Source organism: Rhinopithecus roxellana, chromosome 6 (genome assembly GCF_007565055.1).
Source record: "Rhinopithecus roxellana isolate Shanxi Qingling chromosome 6, ASM756505v1, whole genome shotgun sequence".
NCBI lineage: Eukaryota > Metazoa > Chordata > Mammalia > Primates > Cercopithecidae > Rhinopithecus > Rhinopithecus roxellana.
This window is the reverse complement of record NC_044554.1, coordinates 105,141,558-105,148,393: the sequence shown is the minus strand read 5'-3', so window position 1 is coordinate 105,148,393 and position 6,836 is coordinate 105,141,558.

The following is a 6,836-nucleotide window of genomic DNA, read 5'->3' as shown; positions in this document are numbered from 1 at the left end:
GTGCAGTGGCGCGATCTCCACTCACTGCAGGCTCCACTTCCCAGGTTCATGCCATTCTCCTGCCTCAGCCTCCCGTGTAGCTGGGACTACAGGCGCCCACCACCACGCCCGGCTAATTTTTGTATTTTTAGTAGAGATGGGGTTTCACCGTGTTAGCCAGGATGGTCTCCATCTCCTGACCTTGTGATCCACCCGTCTTGGCCTCCCAAAGTGCTGGGATCACAGGCGTGAGCCACGGCTCATGATCATCACTCATTGCAGCCTTCACCTCCTGGGCTCAAGCGATCCTCCCACCTCTGCCTCCCAAAGGGCTGGGATCATAGGCGTGAGCCACAGCTCACGGCTGCCTCCCCATCTTTCACAGGCATCACTGAATGATGTTTTATTTTTCTCTAACAGGGAGTTGCTGCTGGTGTGGAGTAAGCGGGGGCCGGGGAGGCTGGTCAACACCTCCATGCAACAGGACAGACCCAGAGCAAAGATGCTTCCATCCCACAGACTGGGGTTGGGACACCTGTTCCGGGGAAGCCCAAGTCCCTCTATGACAGCCTTTCCCTCATGCTCAGACAACAGCAAGAAGCAAGTGAAGAGCTGCCGAGGTTGAGTTGCTTTTGGGTGCCAGTCACTGGGTCAGGTATTCAACATTCCTTCATTAAACTCTTCCGAAGGGCCTGGGCAGACGGCTGATATGGTTCGGCGGTGTCCCCACCCAAATCTCATCCTGAATTGTAGCTCCCATAATTTCTCCATGTTGTGGGAGGGACCCCGTGGGAGGTAATTGAATCATGGGCGTGTTTTCCCCCACACTGTTCTCGTGGGAGTGAGTAAGTCTCATGACGTCTGATGGTTTTATCAGGAGAAACCCCTTGTGCCTGAGTCTCATTCTCTCTCCTGTCTGCCACCCCGTGAGATGTGCCTTTTGCCTTCCTCCATGATTGTGAGGTCTCCCCAGACACGTGAAACGGTGAGTTTGTTGAACCTCTTTTTCTTTATAAATTATCCAGACTTGAGTATGTCTTTTTTTTTTTTTTTTTTTTTTTTTTTTTTTTTCTGAGACAGAGTCTTGCTCTGTTGCCCAGGCTGGAATGCAGTGGCACAATCTCGGCTCACTGCAACCTCCGCCTCCCAGGTTCAAGCGATTCTCCTGCCTCAGCCTTCTGAGTAGCTGGGACTACAGACATGCACCACCATGCACAGCTGATTTTTGTATTTTTAGTAGAGAGAGGGCTTCACCATATTGGCCAGGCTGGTCTCGAATTCCTGACCTCAAGTGATCCACCTGCCTCGGCCTCCCAAAGTGCTGGGATTACAGGCGTGAGCCATCGTGCCCAACCGGGGTACGGTACGTCTTTAACAGCAGCGTGAGAATGGACTAATGCAACAGTTTTGTGGTCTCCCAGGAGGACCAGAGAGCCAGGACCATGGCCCGTAGACGTGTGTGCAGGTGAAATCAGGCTTGTCCTAGGATTGTTCATAATGACCCCAGACTGAAACCACCCAGGTGTCCACCACCTGGGAGACATGCCTCATTCCTGGATGTTTGCGGTCCACAGCCCGGGCGACAGCCAAGTCACCTTGCACGATGTCACACGTGGCATTTTCCAGAGAGAGCTGTAGCAATCTCTCCTGTCCCCATGTTTTCGTTATGGTGACCTCACCACTCTTCCAGCAAGAGGCTGAGTGGGGCCTCCTCCCCGTGAACCTGGGCCGACTTACGACAGCCTTGGGCAGCAGGGGACAATGGAGGTGATGTCATGGGACGTCCAGGGCTGGGTCATGAAAGGCAATTGTTTGGTTTTTCAAAACACCAACTGCATTAGTCAGAGGTCTCCAGAAAAACAGACGCAAGAGGACGTAGAGAGAGGGATGTGAGGAGACGTATTATGAGGAATTGCCTCATGCAGTCCGTCCGCAACCTGGAGATCTCAGAACACTGCTGGTAAAACTCACCTGTGCCCAAAGGCCTGGGAGCCAGGGGAGGCGATGGTGGAAATCCTAGTCTGAGGATGAAGGCCCGAGGGGGAACTGGAGAAAGTTCCAGATCCAGAGGCTTGAGAACCAGCAGCTCTCACGCCCAAGGGCAGGAGAAGGAGAGAGAGAGAAGGAGAGGAGAAGGAGAGGAGAGGAGAAGGAGAAGGAGAGAGAGAGAATTCAGCCTTTTGTTCCAGTTGGACCCTCCGTGGATCGGATGGTGCCTGCTCTCACTGGGGAGGGGGGCGCCTCGTTACTGGGTCCACTGATCCTCGTTACTGGGTCCACTGTTGGTGTCTTCCAGAGACACCCTCATGGACACACCAAGAAAGAATGTTTTAGGCCGGGTGCAATGGCTAGCGCCTGTAATCCCAGCACTTTGGGAGGCTGAGGCGGAAGGACAGCTTGAGCCTGGGAGGTCAAGACCAGGCTGGGCAACATAATGAGATCCCATCTCTAAAAAAGTATCAAAAAATTGGCCAGGTGCGGCGACTCACGCCTGTAATCCCAACACTTTGGGATGCCGAGGCGGGCGGATCATGAGGTCGGGAGATCGAGACCACCCTGGCTAACGCAGTGAAATCCGGTCTCTACGAAAAACACAAAAAATTAGCCGGGCGTGGTGGCAGGTGCCTGTAATCCCAGCTGCTTGGGAGGCTGAGGCGGGAGAATGGTGTGAACCCAGGAGGCAGAGCTTGCAGTGAGCCGAGATCGTGTCACTGCACTCCAGCCTGGGCAACAAAGCGACCCTCCGTCTCAAAAAAGAAAAAAAGGCCGGGCGTGGTGGCTCACGCCTGTAATCCCAGCACTTTGGGAGGCTGAGGCGGGCAGATCAGAAGGTCAGGAGATCGAGACAACGGTGAAACCCCATCTCTACTAAAAATACAAAAAAAAAAAAATTAGCCGGGCATGGTGGCGGGCGCCTGTAGTCCCAGCTACTCAGGAGGCTGAGGCAGGAGAATGGTGTGAACCCGGGAGGCGGAGCTTGCAGTGAGCTGAGATCCTGCCACTGCACTCCAGCCTGGGCGACAGAGCGAGACTCCGTCTCAAAAAAAAAAAAGTATCAAAAAATGGCTGGGCGTGGTGGCTCATGCCTGTAATCCCAGCATTTGGGAGGCTGATGCAGGCAGATCACTTGAAGTCAGGAGTTTGAGACCAGCTTGGCCAACATAGTGAAACCTACTCTACAAAGAATACACAAATTAGCCTGGCATGGTGGTGTGCACCTGTAACCTCAGCTACTCAGGCGGCTGAGGAGAATCACTTGAATCAGGGAGGCAGAGTTTGCAGTGAGCCGAGATTGTGCCAGTGCACTCCAATCTGGGCGATACAGTGAGACTCCATCTCAATTAAAAAAAAAAGGTGTTCAAAAAATTAGCTGGGCATGGTGGTGCATGCCTGTGGTCCCAGCTACTCAAGAGGACAAAGTGGGAGGATCACTTGAGCCCAGGAGATGGAGGCTGCAGCGAGCTATGATTGCATCACTGCACTCCAGCCTGGGCAACAGAGCAAGACCCTATCTCAAACAAAACAAAACAAAACAAAACAAAACAAAACAAAACTGTTATACTGTCTGTTTGGCATCCCTTAGCCCCGTCAAGCTGACATAAAATTAACCATGACAGCCAACACCAACTGGTGTCCTACAAGGCACTACTTGGAGTTAGTGTGGAACCCAGAGGCTAAGGACTTGGTCCCCCCGCACTGTCCTCACTTCAGCTGCCAGCCACAGAAGGGGTCCCCAGGTTACTAGATCGCCTCAGGGTGGGGACTGGGGGCCTTTGCTCGGCTGAAGACAAATGCTGGGCTTCCCATGACCTCCCCACTCATTATCCAGTGCGATAATTCGCTATCACAGGACAACTCACGGGTTGTGACTTGTGATTAGAGTTTATTGTAAGGAGTATAACTCAGGACTAGCCATGTGGACTTACCGTATAAGGCAGGGAAGTAGGACATGCAGGCACCCATGCCTTCTCCAGGAGCTTCGCCTACTGGCACAAGGAGATCACACTACTGCGCTCCGGCCTCGGTGACAGAGTGAGACTCTCTCAAAAAAAAGAAAATAAATGAAATGAAAAGAAAAGAGAAAAGAAACTCCCTGAGCCCTGAGCCCCATGGTTCTGAGTTCAGTATCCAGGTCTCACAAGGTACGCATGATTGGTTAAACCACTGGCCGTTGTGATTTAACCCTATCTCCAGCTCCCTCTCCCCGGAGTTCGAGAGTGGGTAGCTGGAGTGGAGTGAAGGTTCTAACTCAGTAATCACACGGCGACCGGGCACAGTGGCTCTCATCTGCAATCCCAGCACTTTGGGAGGCCCAGGCAGGAGGTTTGCTTCAGGCCAGGAGTTCAAGACCAGCCAAGGCAACCTAGCAAGACTTCATCTCTACAAAAAAATTAAAAAAAAAAAAAATTAGGGGCGGGACGTGGTGGCTCATACCTGTAATCCAAGCACTTTGGGAGGCCGAGGCGGGTAGATCTCCTGAGGTCAGGAGTTCGAGACCAGTCTGGTCAACATGGTGAAACCCCGTATCTACTAAACATACAAAAATTAGCCAGGCATGGTGGCGGGCGCCTGTAATCCCGGCTACTCGGGAGGCTGAGGCAGGAGAATTGCTTGAACCCGGGTGGTGGAGGTTGCAGTGAGCTGAGATCACGCCATTGCACTCCAGCCTGGGCAACAAGAGCGAAACTCCATCTCAAAAACAAAACAAAACAAAACAAAACCAGGCAAGTGTGGTGGTGCATACCTGTAATCCCAGCTACTCGGGAGGTCGAGGCAGGAACGTGCTCTTCTTGGGCTGAGGAGTTCGAGGCTGCAGGGAGCCACGATTACACAGCCCGGGCGACAACGCCAGACCCTGTCTCTATGTAAAATAAGAGCGATAATCATATGATTGGTTCCTCTGGGGACCAGCACCTGTCCTGGAGCTATCTGGGACCCCACCCTAAGCCACCTCATTAGCAGAAACTCAGACAGGTGGCTTGTTATGACAAAAGACACTCCTGCCACTCAGGAAACTCCTGGTGCCAGGAACCCAGAACAAAAACCTTATCTATCTGTAAAGATACACATTTTTTTTTTTTTTTTTTTTGAGACGAAGTCTCGCTCTGTCACCCAGGCTGGAGTGCAGTGGCACAATCTCGGCTCACTGCAACCTCCGCCTCCCGGGTTCACACCATTCTCCTGCCTCAGCCTCCCCAGGAAAGTTCATGAGGTGATTTTTCTCCTTTCCAACATAACATATCGGCTCATTGCAGAAAATTTGAACAATCCCGTGTACAATCCCCAGCAGTGCTGGGGAGTCTGATGGTTTATGGGGACAGTGTGACGCAAGATAAAAAAGCAGGACTGCCCTGGATGGGGCCAGTGGGATAAGGTCCTGGCTCAGGAGCCTGCCCACCTCGCTCCTCCCAGCCTAGGAAGGGAGAGGGGAGCAGGAAGGGGGAGAGGGGCTGGAGCTCAGGTTCTTGGTCTCTGCCCTCCAGAGGAAGCGCTCTGCACCACAGAAAGGAGCCTCTCCACAGAACCTCTCTGTGACCTTCAGCTCTCCCAGCCCACGCCCTTGACCTCTGCCCTCCTCTCTCCACTACTGCTCACCAGTCACAAGGTGCCCCCAGAAGCTTCCATCGCCACAAAAACAAACAAACAAAGAGCCTAGGCCGGCAAGGTGGCTGACGCCTGTAATCCCCACACTTTGGGAGGCTGAGGCGGGCGCATTGCTGGAGCCCAGAAGTTCAAGACCAGCCCGGGCCACACAGCTAAACCCTGTCTCTACTTTTCATTTTAAATTTTTATATTTAGGCCGGCCACGGTGGTTCACGCCTGTCATTCCAGCACTTTGGGAGGCCGAGGTGGGCAGATCGCTTGAGGTCAGGAGTTCGAGACCAGCCTGGCCATCATGGTGAAACCCCGTCTCTACTAAAAATACAAAAATTAGCTGGGTGTGTTGGCACGCGCCTGTAATCCCAGCTGCTTGGAAGGCTGAGGCAGAAGAAACGTTTGAACCTGGGAGGCAGAGGTTGCAGTGAGCCGAGCATCACTGCACTCCAGCCTGGGCGATAAGAGCAGGACTCCACCTCAAAAAAAAAAACAAAAAAACAAAAAACAAAACAAAACAAAACTAAACGCCCCTCCAGGGCCTCAGCCTCTCCAGGGAGACAGTTGGAATGTGGGTGAGGAGCTGGCTGGGCCTGTGTGAGTCCCTGCTCCTCAGTTCCTTCCCACCATTGCACTGGTTCTCAAACTTCATTCCCCAGAACCCAGGGGGTTCCGTGTCACTGAGCCCAGCAGGGGTTCCAGGCCCCTCCCCACACTCCAAGGGTACCCCACACTTCAATCCTTCCTGCACTTCGTGATTGACAAGAATATTCTGCATCGTCGTGATTTGTCTTTCTTTTCGGGAGACAGGATCTCACTCTGCTGCCCAGGCTGGAGTGCATGGTGCAGCCTCAGCTCACTGCAACCTCGACCTTCCAGGCTTAAGCAATCCACCCACCTCAGCCCCCCTAGTAGCGGGGACTAGAGGTGCATACCACCCTACCCAGCTAATTTTTGTATTATTATTATTATTATTTGGCAGAGATAGGGTTTTGCCATGTTGCCCAGGCTGGTCTCAAACTCCTGGGCTCAAGGGATCCTCCTGCCTCGGAGGAGGATCCCAAAGTGCCGGGATGACAGACGTGAGCCACTGCGCCTGACGTTCATGACTTTTCAAAGATGGGGAAACCACAGCCAGAAAACTTTTCTAAACCACACTTAGAAAAAGGCTGAGTGCGTTTATTTCTGCTCCCGGAGCCCATAGGTCGGCAGCCTGAACTCAGCCATGGGCCTGGTCAAACGCAGTGGCAAGCTTGGATCCT